General features: G+C 41.4%; 1 long non-coding RNA gene across 1 annotated transcript in view; it reads left to right on the forward strand.

Moving 5' to 3' along the window:
* The window catches only part of LOC128137176 (uncharacterized), a 43,010-nt gene extending 32,321 nt beyond the window's left edge, over positions 1-10,689 (forward strand). The window contains exon 4 of the long non-coding RNA XR_008233587.1: positions 10,213-10,689. This is a non-coding gene — a long non-coding RNA (uncharacterized LOC128137176). The remainder of the gene's footprint in view (positions 1-10,212) is intronic.
* The last annotated feature ends 8,664 nt before the right edge of the window (positions 10,690-19,353 follow it).

The following is a 19,353-nucleotide window of genomic DNA, read 5'->3' on the forward strand; positions in this document are numbered from 1 at the left end:
ATAAACTTCTGACTCCATTATATACTGCACAGCTAATGGAGATCCTGGAGTTCATTCCAAAGAAACCAGCAAATCTATTGCATGGGCCAGTGGCTTAGGACTAGTCATGGGCAGGTCCTGTCAGACACCAAGTGCCCTTGCCTTGCAGATCACAGCACCCATCAACTGGCAGGAGTTATGTGGGAGAAGAGTTGTGGCCCAACTTCCTACCTGTGCTACATTCCTACCTGTGAAAATCTGCCCTGGAGTTTCAAAAAGTAAGGTTTTCTTTCTTTAAAAAATCCTTTTTGTGTCACTAGTGCAAAATAATTCCCTTTCCAAGTTCAGAGGTGTCTTCCATTGTGTGGGCAAATCCACACAAACTTTGGAAAAGGCTATGAAATCTCTGAGGATAAGATGCTGTGCATTTATACAAAATATCCCCAGCACCACCAGAGCAGAGAAGTTGTTTTCTGAATTTCTAAAAGTTCCCTAAAAACTGTGAGGCTCTGCATTTAATTGTATTTTTGTAGTGCCTTGTGCTAGACCTGGTGCTTCTCATTTGAGCATCTCTTAGTTTTGGCTGTCATGTGCCTGCATGGAGCTTCACTGCCCCAGGGAAGTCTCTGGGCTGGTGGTGGGCTGAAAACTGGTTTCTTAGGCATATTGGCTGTTTACAGATTGTTTCGTGCACAGATAGCTGTGTGGAGTACAAGGAGCAAAGCTGTTAGGTGTCTTCTGAAAATAAGCGGAATTCAGTGGATAAAACTAAGCAGGACCTTCATTTACACGTCACAGCCTGAGAAATGGAGAAGTTTGGCACAGCCTGCATCCAGCCTTCAACAGAGTGAATTAGAGTAATCCAGCTCAGAAGTGATCGTGCCTGGGTCATTATGACCATCACTTATCTGGGTAGAAGGGATGACTCCTGCTCAGCTGGAAGTGATAAAAGGCCTTCTTCCAGGCTTAATACAAATATCCCAAGGGCTTAACTTGATGCACGTTGAGAGATGCTGTATGGAGGATAAGGCCAGTCTTCCATTCAGCTAGTTCTTCAAAGGATTTCTACTCCCTAATCAGCACTAACTCAGCCATACTGGCTCCTCTTGAGATCCGCCTCAGAGGCATGCTGATGCCCTGAGGGACATCACTGGTGGTGAGCAGACTTTTCGTGTTTGCTGGTGGTAGCCATGGGTCCTGTTGAGCTCCATTATTGAAAGGCCTGAAGCAATCCTGGCTGTGCTCCCTCTGGGACCCATCTTTTGGTCTTTGCACACGAGGACAGTATCTGCCTACATGACAGTTACACTGCTCAAAATCTGGATTATGTTCCCAGGCAAGCTGTTGGTCATCTGCACAGAGCTGAGAAGATAGTCACAGCCAGCAGCAAATTGATGTTCCCCTGAGGAAAGGAGGACAACTAAGGCTGTTAATGCCTTACTCACTCCTGTTGCGACTGCTCAAGGGGCTGAGCATCTCTATTGCTACCCTGACACAGCTTGGGGAAAACCACTAGTAAATCCAGTATTACAGGCTGTAAGATAATTTTCCATGCCATCAAGGGTGTACAGACTCTCTCCCAACTCCTCTGAAGTGTCTTCTTCCCTAAGTGCTTGTCACTCACCATTTGTCTTTCAGTCCCCCAATAGCTGGTCTCCTTGGTCAGCCTGCAGAGGTCCAGGGGCAGTCCTGCGTATATGCAGACCACTGTTATGCTGCTACCGTTGCAGTGTGTATTGTGTTCGTTGCTATCAGCCTCTATCGCAGTATGTTAGTTTTCAGCATGTATTTATTTACGGGACAGCCATTTCCTCTGCTCCAAAAGGCACCATTTTTTGTCCTTAATTGGAGCCCTGGGAATGAAAACAGCAGCTCTGTCATGTACTGCTTCCCCTTTTCCTGTAGAGGGTTTGGGACCATAGAGTCAGAGGTGGCTTACCTCATTTCTGAGCAATAACAGCTTTATTAGCCAGCCTTAGCATCTGGACAAAGAAGAGGGTGGTACACACAGGCTTAATCATAGAAATTAAGTTATTTCTGTAACAAAATTGGGTTGCTAAAGGTTTGCACAAAAAAGCTCTCCTAACCTCATGCAGCAAACCGGTATAGTAAGGGGAATGCTTTTTCAATTAAATACATCAAATCCTTTCTGAAACATTTAACAAACCAATCAATGTATTTTGAAGAAACGCTGTCTGTTCTTCTTGCTGAGAGTGTGGCATTTGTTCATCTAGCTGCAAACAGTGAACTAACGATATGAAACAAATCTGATGATTTTAACAGTGTATTGATTTGTGCAGTTCCAGTATGCTTGGAATAGGCACATTGTTTTATTCTGCATACTGATGCTTCCTATAACAGGCAGCAGAAACATCCTAAGTGTGCAGTGTGATTTTCCAGCAGGAAAATCTCTTGGGGTTCTAAAAACAGGCTTTTGCATTTTGCAAATATGGAAAAAATAACAAGGCTCAATTCTCAGCTTAAAAGTGATGGGAGGAGAAGAGGAGGAAATGAAACAAAGTGTTTTCCCTTTGATGCTATAGTCAGGTGCAAATGTATACTTTAGGTAGTATCTTTCCACAAAAACTGTATGGGATCTCTCTGTATAGAAGATAATGCATTCTCTGTAAGAATTATTGCATATACAAAGGAAAACAATGTCAGCATAAAACAACTGGAATGACAGATGGGTACATATGACAAACAAACAGTCAGGTTTTTGACATTCTTCCTTTAGTTCCACTTGCTTTATTTTGTAGAGGAGATGAGTTATTTTTAATTCTTCATAATATCTAACACAGCAATGCTCCTCCCAGTCAACAGAAGTTAATCAATACAAAAGAACCTGTTGTATCGATAATTAAGAAATAGAAAAGTTAATGCAAATACTCTAACATCTGTTAAAGGCTATGGCATTTATTTTAAGCATCTTGAATGGCTCTGAGTATGTTCAGTAGGACATATGTGTCAACCCACAAGGTCTGGCTGGAGTCCTGTGGAAATCAGTTAAGGGACAGTTTGTTTTCTTCAACTGATTCTTTCATAAGATACTCTCTGGTAGGAAATCTTTGATAAACATTAGTAAGCACAGCTAAAACCCTAATTCATGACAGTCTTTACATTTGCTCAATCCTTGAGACAGAGACAGGCATAAATGAGCATTTTCACCATTACAACTGAAGGAAAGGGTTGTCATTCTTTAGTGTGGTTGAACGAATGCAGCTTTTGCATGTAGCCAATGTGTCAGTGAATTACGCTAGTCTGAAAAGAAAGACGTGTACAAATGCATTGGTTATTTTTATCACATTCAGAGTCTGATTGCTGTTAATAACACTGAGATGATAAAGGGATTTTTTGGACTGACAATCAAAGTACATGGCATGCTTCCTAAACTGGAGAAGCAGAGGTGGAAAAAAAACATATGGGACTGGGAAAGATTTGGAAAGATGTAGAAAAGGACCTTCTGCCAGTTGTTCTTGTTGAGGTTGTTCTCTGTCCAGTCTTTATGTAAGTGTGTATTTATGCTTGGCAAGGTAGGATATGGCAAACCACAAATAACAAAGCAAGTTCTGAGTGAACTTTCTGCACGGAGTAAGTTTTCTTATTTCAATTCTTTTGCGTGCTAATTTTTTTCTTTCTTGGTTGACAATATGGTTTCAAAGTGGAATCTTCAGTGATTTTTGAAGTCATTCTTAAAAGACTGATAAGGTAGAATAATTAAATAGTCACAGTGGCTCTTGACATTTTGAGGTAAGTCTGGCCTGGTTAAGAAGGAAGACATGACCGAGGAACTACAGATTTGATTAAAGAAAGACTTAGGTCTATCAGGGATGAATAGGTCATCTGGTGATTATGTAAATGTTGCTTACAGGAATTCTGTGTGAGTAGGATGGTATATCAGAGTGGTGCTTTGTCCCAGAAATCTGGGGTGCGGGAAGGGGGAAAGCAAAGGAGGATGTCAGCTGCATAAAATAAAGGAATACTCTTTAAGAACAGTTGAATGACCAAGGATATAAGCTGAGTGATCTAAGTCTAGTTGCAGCTACCAAAAGAGATGCTCGGTATAGAGTAGGCTGACCTGCATTTCCCCCCTTCTGTAAGGGAAAGGAAAATACAGACTGAGTCCTAGTGTATTGAGTTTTTAGGGTAATTTCCTCCCTCCCTACTTCCTTGTGAAGTCACAGAGCTGTCTTTTGGAAAAGCATGCTGCAAAGTGCCACGGATCTCCTCAGGCTCTGAAGATACTCTAGCTGCCCTCATGCAGTTCACCCTGACCTAGTGAGCTAAACAGAATCTGCTATCACTGCACCAGCAGTGCTGCTCCCTGAGCCTCCGTGGGGACAGACAGGGTGCTCTGCCATGAGATAGTGGAGCTGGAGGCATTCATGTCTTTTCATGGGGCCTCTCCATGAGGCTGGAGGAAAGCTGCATGCCTGCTTCCAGATTCTGTGATCTACTTCTTTTCCTAGCCACCATCTTTCTTCCCTCCACAGATGCAGTCATCACCTATTTTATCTGGTAAAGCAAGCTACTGCATTGACCAATTCACTCACTAAAGTAATTTCTTTTCAGGAAAGTGAAGGCAAAACTACTGAGGGTGTGAAGATGAAGTGTTGAATTAAACCATGTTACACTGCTGTGGAAGCTCCCATTCAGGTGTAACATTATTAGATTGCAGCAGCTTTCTCCTACTCAGGGGAAGTATAATTTACTGTGATTGAAGAACAATGGTACAGGAGTGAATGGGAGTCCTCACACAGGCTGAAGGGTTAATGATCTTAATTTATACTCTGAACTGATGTACTTCTACAGTCCTTGTGTGGCAAACCCATACTAAATGCCACAAAGAAGTCTGGCTGACTTTTTTGATTATTACTTTTGGTAATGATGCATTTTTAAAAGGCAAACGAGAACTCCTGTGTCACCTGCTTAGTTTAGGTGCCTGCATTGGGCACTTGGTTGCATCTCAGTTTTCACCTTTAGTCCCTGTCCCCACATCAAATTATTCTTCAGGAGTCTGGGAGTAAGTCAGTCCTGAGCTGGCATAGGGACCTTTTTGTCATGAAAACACGTATTTTGAATGTGAGAGCCTTGTGTGACCTCTTCTGGTTCATTTTACTGTTCTGCCTAGCTGCTGTTACATGTCATGTCACAGATTTCCCATTCTCTTGAGTCCAGCCCCCAGAAGATTAATGGAGCTGTGGCAGTGTGCAGATTGCAGGCCTGCAGTTGCACCCTTTTTGCACGAGTGATTATTCTCTATTTTGTTGACTTGAGCCACCAAACCAGAGGTTTCCCACCCCCCCCCCTTTTTTTTTTGTGCGTGTGTGTATCCCAGTCCTGTAAGCCTAGAAGTTACATCCACATGGTCCACATAAGGTACCTAAGTAAAAAGAGCCTGCTGGCAGGAGGATCAGTCTTGCTGTGCAAGGTGTCCAGCTTCCCTGGGAAGCATTTAGGCATTCACAGATTGAAAACCCCTGCAGAAAATCCAGTGGCACAGTAAATGCCTCAGGATCTCCTTTAGTGCCTGCTTTATTTGATAAGAGATTTGTTTACATGGTTTAATATCTTTAATTAGTCTGCATTGTTGCTGAACTGCTGCTGTAGTTTGCATTACAATTGTTCATTGAGATTGGTAACTGAATAAATTTTCTTCAAGTGTTTACTACTCTTTATGCTTTGTTTTATGTCCACATTTCATGGGTCCCTGTGCAAAAATATTGGCTTTTAATTGGGCTCAGCAGGTATTCCTGTGACCAGTCTGACCAGCTGTCTTCCTTCTCTTTCTTTTGTGTTCACAGATCAAATTTATCTCACAGAAACAAATGCTGCCGAGTGCTTTGTATTAACAATGCATTGAAAGCTGCAGCCACATCTGATGTTTTCTCCTACTCTTGAGGAATAGGATTATTGTAAACCTTGAATGTTCCTTTCGTTCATCCACTTGGAGTGATCTTGAGGGCTCTTGAGGTACTCAAGGAAGACTTACAGGAATGTAAGTGGGCTTTTCCAAAAGAAGAAACCATCCTACTTTTTCAGTTAGTTCCAAAGGAGTGTGTCTTCTGCCATAGAGGAATCCTGCTCAGATATAAAAGGCCTGGAATGACATGCTACCTAGTGGATTAAAAATGGATATCACTTTCAGTTAAATTAGCCAGCATTATGCAGGACTGTCTACTCTGATGTCTTTTTATTGATAGTTTTTTTCCCTGGCTCATACTTAAAGGAGTCAAAAGATGGAGGTTTTTCATCTCATCCCCATAGTGGAGGTCAGCTAGGCTTTGAACATGCTTTGCTGCTCTCTAAATTTCATTCCCCCTTTGAACATCTGTGTCATTGAAGCAACTAGATGTAAAGTCCTCTACTGGGGTCCCAGGGACCTTGACACTGACCTGAGGTCCTGCAGTCTGGGACCAGGAGCGACGTGCCTGTGCCCCCTGTCCCTGTGTGGGATATTGATGAGTAGTGGTGCATACTCAGCTTGGAGCTGCACAGAGATATCAAAGACGACATGGTATGCATGGGTATTTGAAATCTTATCCATCTCTGTTGGACCCAGCTTTACTGGATGGCCTAAGAGCCTGCACAGCCAATGAGGGACCAATGCATTTGTCCTAGGATCTTTTCCCAGTGTCATAACGTTTCTTCATAGCTTTCCAAGTGGCACAGTTAGTTACAACAGGAAATGCTGAGGGTATCTTTTCCCTCACTCGTACGAGACCAAACCTTAGCGCTCTCTCCTGGCAGCTGGAAGATGTGCTGTGAACCGGTATCGAGAACGGTGCTCTAAGCCTTATGGAAATGCTGTGGTAAGAGGCAATGCGTTTCCAAGCTGCACAATATCTTTTTTCCATTCTCTCTGGCAGCAAACCCATGCTTAAGCTACCTTGGTCAGCCTCAGGGAGTTAGTCTGAAAGATTTTGAGCTACTTCCTATTCAATACATGTTTCTTAACATATATATTTTTTGAACAGGGTCTCGTACTTTCTGCTTTAGTTTCTGTCTTTTCTTCCATCATTCTCTATTTCCTTCCCTCTCACTGAATTGATAGATGTGATGAATACTAGTATCAACTGTGTATGTCCTTTCGTTGCTTTTCCAGCCTATAATGCAAATCTTACACCAGTTGCTGGGTCTCACATGCTTCCTGCTACATCTGTCTCTATAGGTCCTCATGAGACAAATGCATTTACATAGGTAATTATCTTGGGTTTGCATTTCTTTTTTCAATTTGCAATCCATTCCAAACCTGTGTCTGTATAGAGCACTTTGTAATTTCTAACACAATCAGAATAAAAATCTAAATGAGATCTGTTATGGCTAATGGAAGTCTGTCCTAGAAAGCAGGCAACATGCAGGGTAGTAGTTAGTTGTTTTTAATGGCACTAGATGTTTCAGTAGACTAAGACTTTCACACCTGACATTGCAGGCTGACCCTGTGGAAACTGACAAGGCATTGAAATCCACATGAAAGGATTGAACGGACCATTTGCTGATTTTATAAATCAGTCATCAGCATCTCAGAAATGTCTACATCTGCATTCTGGGGAGACCTGCAAAAGTAAACTGTGCTTCCTGCAGAAGAGAAAATTGTAACCAATTTTCAGTCACGAGAGTCAGCAAACTGTTTTGAAGTTCAAATAAATATTTATGTTGAATTGGCTACACTGGTGCATTTATGGGCTGGTGTTTGACTAGGACAGTGGTCTCAAGCATGATTTGTTGGCTTTTGAAGTAACGGAATATCAATCAAAAGAAATTTGAAACTATAGGCTTAGTGAGATTATGTCTTTTCTTGTTTTAATGGCATCTAGAACACCTAAAACTCTATTGCACACAGTGCATATATAGATTTATTAAATATTGCTCTTGAGTCTCTCTACAGCTTTAACTGGAGATACCTGCTGGATCCCAGCAGGAAGGTTTCTGAAACAGTCTGAATGCTCCCCGTACCTTGTTCTATTTTTTATAATATATTTCCCCTAGAAATGAGGCCGTTTACGATTATGTGTGTGTGAGCTTTTTTTTGTGTGTGTGCTGCATGCGCATCCTCAGAGTATGTTACAGAAGGGCAAAGGAAACCTGAGGGTGACAGGTGTAAATGGCGGGGGGATCCTTGGTCTGGGGACCACATGCTGGCATGATGGAGTAGCAGGAAGATGAAAGGAGTGAAACAAGCTGATGTGCTGAAAGGAGAGATTAGCAGCAAGACTGGAGCTTGTGCAGGGAGAATAACAGATGTAAGTAAGAGCGATGGGTAAAAGACAGGAGATAGTGAACAGGTGAATGTCTATAAGGGTTAGAAGAGAGTGAGTGAGTTAGGAGAAGCTAGAAAGCTCAGAGAAAAGGGAATTCTAATGTTGGGAGAAGATAGTTTGGGAAGAGTAAATGAGTTTTGGCATGGTGGAGAGTAGAAGAATGTATGCGCTGATGTATTTGCACTGTCAAACAACAGCAGTTCTTCAAGTCTAGGAACACCAGCCAAAATCTATTACTGCAGAGTTAAGTGAAAGTACTGTTCTGCCAAGAAGTGTTCTGTTAGTTCCCCACTACATCCCGCAGCTGTGATAAAGAAATGTGATTTTTACACACAATTGTTCAATAGAATATGCATCCTATTGTGACAACACAATTTTTAGTGATCCCAAAACAGTTTGCCGCAGGGAGGTAGATTTTAAAGGAAAATGCTGTGAATTTCATGGGAAGATGAAAGAGAGAAGGGAATTCATCAAAGTAACTTTCAGACTGTCATTGTGCTACACCGTTCAGTGCTTACCATACTCCTCTCTGCAGAGAGAGACTTCACAAGGCCAGGGCTCTCCTCAAGTCACTTGGAAGGTGTAAGTGGCTTGTGAACTTTGTGCTGGGTCTTTGCACAGAGGTATATTTTAGCCTTAAGGCATAGATTGTGGTGGAGGGAAGCATGAATATTAAAGCTGGGTTTTGGCACAAGGATGTGTTCTGTCTTCTGATCTAAGCAATCAGAATTGCCAGGAAGCTGGAGTGGCCAGTGATTAATTGTGCAGAGTTTACCCCTCTGACCAGGCCTTTGCTTACTAATAAGATCATTTCTGTAGCAAGACAAGGACACTTCACTTCTCAGGGATTAATACAACCACCAAATTTTACAATGATGCAGGTTGAGTATCAAGCCAATGAATGTCACATGTTCCTGTAAATTAATAGAAAGTGTAGGCTTATTAAATCATATTCAGGAAGGCAAAGTATAATGAGGACACTCAGTTTCTTTTTTACACTTACTCTAAAATAGCCATAAAGTGGATTATACAAATCAGTGCCAAAAGTATTGGACACCAAGATGGCATTAGATTTTTATATCTGGTGCCCTTTACTGTCTCTGCTCAAAGATGCTCTAAGGCATTCCAGAGGAGATTTCCCATGAAACAGAAAACTGGATCTGATAAGCAAACTCTTGACTATAAAATATATTAAGACTTATCCCTTTCCATAATCCATTAAGAAAAGCTGGCCACATTAACAGTAACAAAAGCATTAGAGAGAGACAAACAAGACCTTGAAAATGTCCCAGGGTGAAAACTTGAGCTAAAGAAGGAATAGGAACAATTCATGTGTGTTGTGCTTACGCTGTGTGATGTTGCTTTCCTGTTTACACCTGAGGGCAGGTGTAAATACAGTACCTCATCAAAACACAGTCAAACTCGAAATGTGTAGGTAGTGGATGTTGAGATAGCCTAGCACTGAGCATAGGATGTGATTTTTGTCATTTGAAGCCATGATGGGAGATCTTTTGCTTTTAAAGCCATGTTACCTTTGAGCAGCTTAGCAGAGAAGGGGAACATTGATTCAGGTATTTATCGTTCAATTTCTCTGTGTTCTGATCTGTAAAAATGGTGTTACAAGAGATGGGTGCATTTCAGACACAATTTAGAAGGTTAAACTGGAGCTAGCAAAAGCACGCTGTACTCCTTGTGTGCATATTTATCAAGAAAGATCAATTAAGTCAAATACCCCATTGATTCCTGTAAAGAAAGGTTGAGATTAATTTGATCAAATGGAACAAATACTGAAAAATGCATCACCAGCAACTCCCACTGTGCAAGTGCCTTGTCAGATTCTGTAGGTGATCGCTGCAAAATGGGCTGAATCTGGTTATCCCTGGTAACAGGTATCCAAAGACATTGGCAGAGTAGGCAATGATGAAAAATATCACTCGAAAGCAACTTATTATTTTTTTTTCCTCTTCAATAGGCCTGTCAATTTGTAGCAAATGCATGGAGGAACCAGCTCTGTTTCAGCTGCACTGCTGGATCACTTCATCACAGAAAGAAACACCCAAATATACTAAACTGGCAAACCATAATTCTGTGTTGGCATGGCTAGAAAAAACAAAATATACCTGGACCTAATTCCCAAAGTCTTTGCAGGATTCTTGAATTGTTCCAAGCACTGTAAGAGCACCTTAGTATTCATGCGTAATCGATCCTGGAATACCTGAGAAAACACAAAGTTGTTTTTCTTAAAAGCCATTGTATTACGTATTGCTTTTATACATCTTAAATAAAGAGACCAATGATGGCTTTACACAACAGTTTAAGTTGAAAAAAGGAATAGTTCTTGCAAGTTAAAATGAGAAAATCTTAACTGGACCAGCTGAATTTTCCCTAAAATAATGTGGATTTAATGAAATATAGACAAAATTAAACAAATTTCTATGGCAATAACAGTATGCAAACTGCTCTGAATATACGACAGCATGACTGAGTTTTTTTCATAAACTGTGATTTTTGCACATTCTTCTATGCAAATATTGTCAACCCATCAACATTATGACTACAGGTAGATAAACAGAGAGGATTTTGGATACCTCTGTACATAAGGTTATATGTGAAGTCAGCTTTGCATGTGAAACTACCTTTGCATGATAACTTTGCAAACAAATTTATTTCTCATGTTAAGTAGAATTCATGCACCTTTACAAGTCTGTGAAGAAAATTCTGTAATTTAGAATACCTATAAATAAGCTACACAGAATCTCCACATCTTATACTGACATTTTGAATACATTATGTGAGCACAAGGGCACTTAGATAGCTTCCTTTCAGATCTTCCAATAGTTAATTGCCATAGCCTTGTTGGATATGCTTCCAGATATCGAAAAGAGGATCAGCAATCCGTGTCAATACTTTTGTGCAATATTCATCACTGTTTCTTAGCATTTGTTTTTTGTATCTACTTTCTCATGCAGATACAAGCTAGAGTCCCTTCCTGGAAGATTCAGTAAGGGCATGCTAAGCTGTAGAACTTCAATACAGCTACAGAGAGTCAGTCTCCTGCACGCAAACGCTAATTGAAGTCTGAGCTTTTGTGAACAATTCTAAGTAGAACAAAATGAGAGAAAGATTCTCAGCATTTACTTCTGGCTGCATAAAGGCAGTGTTCCCGTGTTGGTGCATTGTAGTAAATACCTAATATGGAGCTATAAATATAATTCAAATTAAGGTAGAGATGTTCAACAGCATGATGGGTCAGCAAGTATTCAGTTCCCCATTCAAGTGCCTAGTTATCCTCTGCACCTTAAGCACTATGATTCTGACACTTCTGATTTTTTTCTATGACAATATTTTTACAGCATAAACCAATATAATTTTATGATATTGACTTTGTGTATTGAGAGCTTCTCTCAGTACTTTGACTCAGCACATTAGATACTTATCCTGGAGTAACCGTCTGAGTCAATGTTGCAGGTGAGGTGCTCAGAATGGCTTTTGTAGGCCCTTGCACTAATGTGTTGGAATGGTTCACACCTGCTGTACCCACATCCATCTCTATTCATAGTTAAAATGATGTCACTTCATGTATCTAGACTTTAAATTAGAGCTGAGCATTGCAGAGGGAATGGGCAGTAATTCTGAAATACTTCAAGTGAAGAAAAATGCTCGAATGCAGTAAAAATTAAGAAATACACAGAAGTTTTGGAAGTTTTAATATCTTAGGCATCCTACAAAAAAACCCCAGCTTTTTCCGTACTTCGTTGCTTTTGCTTGCTGCTCCTTTCCCTGCTTCCTCCCTCCCTTCTACACTTGAACTGTGGGTGAAAAACAGCAAGGTGCAGAGGGTCATCCACCTCTGGTGAGCGGAGTGCTGGTGCCTCTAACTTGTCTTTAATGGGACCTAGGGACTAAAGGGATTGAACCTGGCATAACCTCAACATGCAATGGTTCATCTGTGGCCTCTACTGACAGTGGTAGAAAGTAATTCCTGATGATGGCTTTTCAGTAGCCAGAGAGAAATATCAAGTACTGTTAACCTATTCCTTGTGACTAAATGGCTTGTGAGTAAAACGACCGCCATGGAGATTAACCCAAAGGCAGACTTCAAGGCTTGAAAGTGGAGAACAAAACCACTGCATCGATGTTTTGAAGGCTGGTCATTTAGGTCAGGAATGAAATGTACAGTAAGAAATATATAGAAGACCTGTCTCTTCTCTTGTTTCAAACACTCCTTTCAGACACTACATTCAGTTAAAAGGGGAGGGGAAAAAAACCTACCCTGCTTCAAATATCCTAGCTTGCATGTACAGTGAGAAGTGGCACAAAAAAGCAAGGAGATGCATAAGCTGGTAATTGCTGCTCCTGTACTTAAGAAAAAAATACTAGGATAGCAAGCTGTGTTTGCACAGGACCCGTAATCATGGTTTGCCAATATTTACATACCTAAACATTTATGGTAGAAATAGTCCCTTGAAACAGAATTGTTGGGTCTGTGTGGTTTGTGTATCCCCACCCCAAAGGTGTCCCTGCCTACCTGCAAGAGCTCAGTATGTCTGTAACACTGAGACATACCTGCTAAAATCAGTGCCACCTTGTGCCCAGCACCCTATCACACACTACCAAGACAATCTGTGTTCCCAAGCATTTACAGTGAATAGAGAGAGAAGATAAACTGATCATCATCTCTATTTACACAGCAGGGAATTAAGGCACAGATTTCCGTCAAGCTCAAAAATTTTGGAGAGTGCCAAAACCAGGCTCTCAAAATCCTTATGCAAGTAAAAAGCCTTTTTCTTCCCTCCCAGACACCCAGAAGACCACTTTAATGTTGGTAGCACTACCAAGCCAAATCTGTGTGAGTATTGTGATAGAAATGTTAAGACTGACAGGAATGGGCATCTGTGGTTCTGGGAGCTGCAGCAGGAACGAACAGCAGGAGAAGGGCTATAGTAATGGCATATGCTCGTTGATGGCACCTAGATCAGCATGTCATTGGGACCCCAGCACCAGTACATGCAGCTTCTCAGGGCACACAGCATGGGAAGGACAGCCTAAAAGAAGGAGGACCCTACTTCTAGGCTAGAATAAAGACTCAAGCCATTTCAGGATCATGGCACAAGGCAGGAAACAGAGCAGGAACCATAAGACAACCAGATAAATATAAAGGATGGTGAGCAAATCCTAATGATCCACAGAGGTCAAATGTGTTGGAGAGATGGACTATCAGCTTGCAATGGGTACAGAAGAACAGACCAAGACTGCCACAAGGTTTCCAGACTCAGAGGAACCCAGAGCACAGGAGGAGGACTCAATAGTGGGTGTCCCTCATCCTTCATGTCATTTTCAGGAGTTCTTGGCAGACACTGGGATACAAGCACTTCCATGCCTGACTGCTGGGCAGGCTACTCTGCTACGATTGTCTTGCTGATCATAAGTAAAGGGATATAAGGGAGTAAAATCAGTGTTGCTTCAGTTTTACTTAAAAAACCCCTTCACACTGCCCCCCCCTTTAAGGTCTCACGTTGAGATTTGCTACTTGGCTGCTGCAGTACTGCAACATCATTTCTTGCATGCAAGACCTTGAGTTTGCCTGTTCAGTGTGTAAGTCTGCATGTAACCTTGCAAAGAGTCTGCTTTTGCCAGAGGTCAGCAGTGAAAACCAGTCTTCCTGGCCATGGACCAGTTAGATGACTGCAAGACTTGGCTCCCTATGTTTTCCAGTGACTCCGGAAAGCCACATGCTGTTTCTGAGTGTGAAGCGTATGAAATCCTGTCAACCCCGGAACTCTTGGAGGCAAATCTGGGGGTTGATCTTTGCTACAAAAGCACCTTGTCTATTCTGGCAGGTTTATTCCAAAGCAATTGACTATTAGTTTGAAAAGTTTCATTACCAAAAGGGCTGGAATTAATTCCTCTCTTCATCTCCCTAGATAGTACTTTAAAGTCAAAACAACTTCTCATCAGGATATTTTGCTCCCTAGTTTCAAGGCAACTGCTTGTTCAGGATGGCTTCTTTTAATTTTGTTGGGGGAAGTACTATTTTGTAAGAACTGGTCAGCTCTCCAAAGCCAGAACTGGTCTTCTAGGGGGTGGAAGTGCTCTTGCTGCCTTGTCCTACAGACAAACCAAATGCTGCACTCTTTACAGGGGAAAGAATAACATTTCTCTGCAGTTGGCCCAGGAGCAATCTTTGCTGTAATAACTTTGCCAAGGTAATAATAATAATGTATAGAACATTGTTGTCTACAGATATTACTCCAGGGGTGTTCTTGGGAGTCTGCTGTAGTAGGTAAACTGTAGTAGAAAAATAGTCATTCCAAGAAACAGCATCTTGTCTGTAAAAGGATTTCTAGATAAATGTCTTTTGTTCCCATCTTTACCACCCACCCCCCACACACATACTTTGCATTTATATTGCATCATTTTATGTTCAGCCTTGTTATTTCAGCTATGACAAAGGCCCTTGGGTGGGCAAGGAGTTGTATGAACACACTGAGCTGACCTGTAGGTTCACTGACCCATGTCATTTATGTAGTAAAGCAGAAAGCCTGTGGAAAAGCAGGTACCCACATGCTTTTCCCACATTCAAACAGGATACTGTTGTGGGTGTGAAAGGATGTAGCTTCGGCTCCAGCTTTGAAAACCTGTGGCTGATTATGGACCCCCTCACCAATTTATGTTTCCTTTTTGGAAGTGGGAGGGAGGTCTCCAAATCACTTCACAACTGCAGGAAATACTGCCTGGGCTGCTGTAAGGTCTGTCCTGCATGGCTGCCTGATGCAAATACAGGCACCCCAGCTGAAAAGCCAAACGTGGACTGCCCTTGCTGGTTCAGAGGTCAGTAGGTAAGGGGAGACCATGGTCTAAGCCTTTGACTTAGAATAAGGGATTTATCATTACATCCTGTCCCTGATACATTCTCTTCCCTTTGGTTATTTCATCTGCTGGTCATAATTCCTACTTCTGAAAACAGGTATTGCCTCTGCCTCAGTTATGTTGCACAGTGCACACGGCTTTTCTCCTTAATCTGGCCCTTTGAAAGCCTCTGTGCAGAGAATAAAACTAGTGGTATCAGAAGGACATGTGTCCTTACCCTCCAATCCATAGTGTGCACTTCTGTCAAGGTGCAATTTGTCTAACATTGTTATGAAAAACTGTGGTGCTTGTATGGTCCTGGCCTGGAAAAACTGCTGCCAGGAGAAAAGCAGATGCCCTCTCTTGCCTGTCTCTATAACTGTCAGGACAATGCTGTGCTCAGGCGTAATTTGTAGGATGTCATTGTGCATGCACTGCTTTACATGTTGTTTTAGGTGAGGTAATTCTTGGGGTTTTGTGGAAGATAGTATTCAGTACTTTCTTCTGGTCCCCAAAATAAAGCCCTGTAGTCCAAATGGGCTTTACTTGTAGATGTATCAACCACTGTCTTTCAGAACCAGCCAGTATTGTTAATGTATTCCCCTTGCTTTGAAACCACACTAAAATTCACTGGAATTGGTTGCTACAGGTCTTCCCCCTCTTCCCATTGCAGCTCGTCATATTAAATCAGTTTAGGCAAAGTTTTTCTGATCTCTCTCTAGGATTACACATGACCACAGTGAGAGAGAAGCTTGCATGCTTTGCTGCAAAGCACGACAGAGTTTGGGGTTTGTTTTTTTTTGTTTTTAAGATAAAAGGAAGATACTATGCTGCATACAAATGCCTTGTTTGTCCTGCAGCACTTCTTTTGCTTTTAAAATAGCTTCTTGTGTTCTGAACTCTAAAACCCCCTGCTCTAGGCAAAACCAAGGATTGGTCTTACAGAGCTGTCCTCTGGCCAGCCTCCTATGCCAAGAGTCAAAGGAGAGTTCATGCTCATTAGTTTGACAGCAAAAAAACAAATACAAGCAAAAGTCTGCATAGATTATAAGGACTCTCTTCATTATCCTTGACATATATTTTGTCCACTGTATAACAATACATACAGTAGTGTACAGGCCTGGACGGAGAAAAGTAATGGGAAGGGAAAACTGGAAGGTGACGTGTTCAAAAACTCTGTAAAAATTGCTAATCTTTTATAGAACTATAGTCGGCCCTAAAACCAGTTGTATTTCTCTGCAATGAAGAGAAATGTCCAGTGATAACTGGATATCCATATCTAGCTGCTCAGCAGGAACAGGATAGGGTATTTACCTTTACATGATACCTACACACTGTTCTTGAATGTAACTAAGGAATTTCAAGAGGTGTCTTCTGAGATCAGGACTGGAGGTAAACCATGAGACTTGTAATGTACTTGGTCTGGGAAAGCTACTTGCTTTACCCACAATTTAAAAGTTACAGGCTGCACACCTCAGTTAATCACCTGTTTTGTAAATGTGTCTCTTACTGGGAACTATGATGGTCCAGAGCAATGTGGTTTTCTGAACATGTTGAAAATCATGGCAGATGTACATGTTACCTGCCAGCAGAGTAGACCTCAGTGGTTATACAAACATCTGAGTTCATAACAACTAATTTAATCTTGTGTTATATGCATTCCTGTGCATTATATATGTCAGCAACCCATAATCTTAGGGTACCTCTGGAGGGGGGACATGCTGAACAATTCAGTGGCTTATCTCTTTCTCCTTAAACACTTAACCCACCATTCTGCTGCAACTAGTATAATTGTATCAGGACACAGTCTTCCATGGACTAAACTCATCTGTGCTGCTTGATAGCTCACGCAACATTAAATGTACAGATGAATACTGGTGTCAAGGTTTAGCATGCTGTACCTTTTATATCCAGAGCAGAGATGACTCTCAGGGTGGCAGGCTGAAGAGCAGGCATACTGCAAAGTCTTGAATTAACAAAGTATTGTACGTGGCGAGAGTCTGGCTTTGATTTAACCACCAATTTTGAAATGTGCCATTCTCATGCAGTGATTTGCTATCAGCAATCAGATCAAGTTAGCTCTGAGGACTGATAGCCACTTTTTTTTTTAATAACACTGAATCAGGAAGACTGCTTTCCTTTTGTCTGCCGTACTGCAAACAACGGGTATCTTAGATGACTGGTTTATGTCTCCAGCTGTGAAAAACTTTCCTACAGAGAGGGAAGGAGGAGGATGAGCATACTGCTAGCCCTTCCTTGCATTCTGAGCTGCAGAATGACCTTCACTACAAGAGCACTGGGCAGATGAGCAATGTCACATTCACTGCTGTCCAAATAATAGCTGTGGAGGTCTTAACTGACAAGAAGGCTGTAAGCATTTAAATGAAAGCAGTGAACAAAATAGGTATTTCAAGTCAGGTGGGCAAATTGCCTTTCTAATTTTCTGGTTTTATTTGGATTGCCTTTGAAGAACACAGCCTGTAAATGCACAGATCATGTTTCTGTGAAGACTTTGCTAGTACACACACTGATCCAAAGGAAGGCATTTTCCTAGTGGCTCTTCCTTTCATGGGAAGAAGGAATCTTGTGGCTAATAAGTGGGCTAGGACCACTTGAGTGTGGGGTTGGTCAGCTTTGGCACTGTCTGGTTGTGAGTTTTGACAAACCGCTGTGCCTCTCTGCCTTGCACACAGAAAGCAAGACCTACTTGTCACTCCCTCCACTTTTGTGTTAGACTGCTTGCTAGGGACTGTACTGTAGTGACAGGAACAGTGGACTGACTCCTGCATACAGCTTCTAGCCCCACTGTCATCTTCTTACAGAAGAAAACCTTGCATGACACATCAAATCTAAAACTGGTCATGTTTCTGCTCTTGAAGAGTCATGTGTGCAATTAAGCCCTTACGTTGCTGTCCTAAAACATCTCAAGGACATGCTGCTTTTTTATATAAATATATTAAGGTCCAGTCATGAAATCAATGTTAATATTCATGCCACAGAATGCATGCTTAGTTTTGAAACCTTCTGTTTTCCACCTAGGCTGTTGTATGATGTTTTTAAAGTGCCAATGCCTGGAACAAAGCTGACATCCATGGACTAAAAGTGTAACCACTTTCTTAAAACTTCGGGAGTATTCTGATAAAGTCATACTGAAAAGAAAATATGTGACACAGACCCTGAGCACTGCTGAGAAGCTGAGCACAGAATTGAATCAGTGCTCTGCTATTTTTTGCTTCAGGCATGCAGAAATTATTTTCTTAGTGTATTAAACCAGAAGGATGCACCCTGCAAATGCAGTGCAAAGCAAGACTCCTATCCAGATCAGCAACTGCTTTGAAGAGAGCTGTTTGAAGGGAAAGAGGTAAGAAGGCCTAAGACAGTGAAGAAAGCGGGAGCTATGAGGACTTAATTTCATAAGGTACTTTAACTGTGTTCAGAAATGTTAACAATAAATCTGATCACACCTAAACAGTGTGACTCTTCTTTATCAAAACTTGTTTACCAGGACTTGCACTATTCCCCATAAGGTGTGAATTTCCATATTAAAAGATTAATTCTTTCTAACATACAAAATGTAAACCACCAACATAAGTAAGTCTACATTTCCTATCCATCTGGGCTTCATTTTACTGGGGCATACACCAATGGCCTGGCTTCAGAGCAAGCTAGAGCAGGTAATGATTGGATCTAAGGTTGTGGCATGACACGTAAAAACAGAGCAAGACAAGCAGCAGGTGTTTTTGCTGTTAAGTCTCTGACCTGATTGAGATGTTCACTCTTGAATGTCTCAGTCTCTGACAGAGATTGACTGAGATAAGCTATAGTTCAGCTAACCTGAAATAAGAGGGTGATAATGAGGCAGAGGAAACTGCAGTTAGCAGAATGCTTCTGTTTTCTGTGCACTTGCCACCAACCTCCTGGGGAAGAATATTATTGCATAGCTCAAAGCTCGAGGATTTCTTCTTTAAATATTAAATCTTCACCTATTAGGACCATATCAGTTTACATTCTTTGGGCCTTACTCAGTTCTTGCTCATATAGATGGTTGCGTATTTTCTAAGCATGTATTTAATTATCAGTGTGTTATCTTTTTCATAAATTGGACCCTTTCATATTTTCTCATGCCAAGAGGTTCAGTAGCCATAGATTTACTATATTTAATAATAGAATAGCCTTTCATAATAGAATGCCATCTCCTGAGATATTGCTGTCTTGTAAAGTCCTGTATTTTTTTCTCCTGGAGAATCACTCATCCAAGAACAAG

Source organism: Harpia harpyja, chromosome Z, assembly GCF_026419915.1.
Source record: "Harpia harpyja isolate bHarHar1 chromosome Z, bHarHar1 primary haplotype, whole genome shotgun sequence".
Classification (NCBI taxonomy): Eukaryota; Metazoa; Chordata; class Aves; order Accipitriformes; family Accipitridae; genus Harpia; species Harpia harpyja.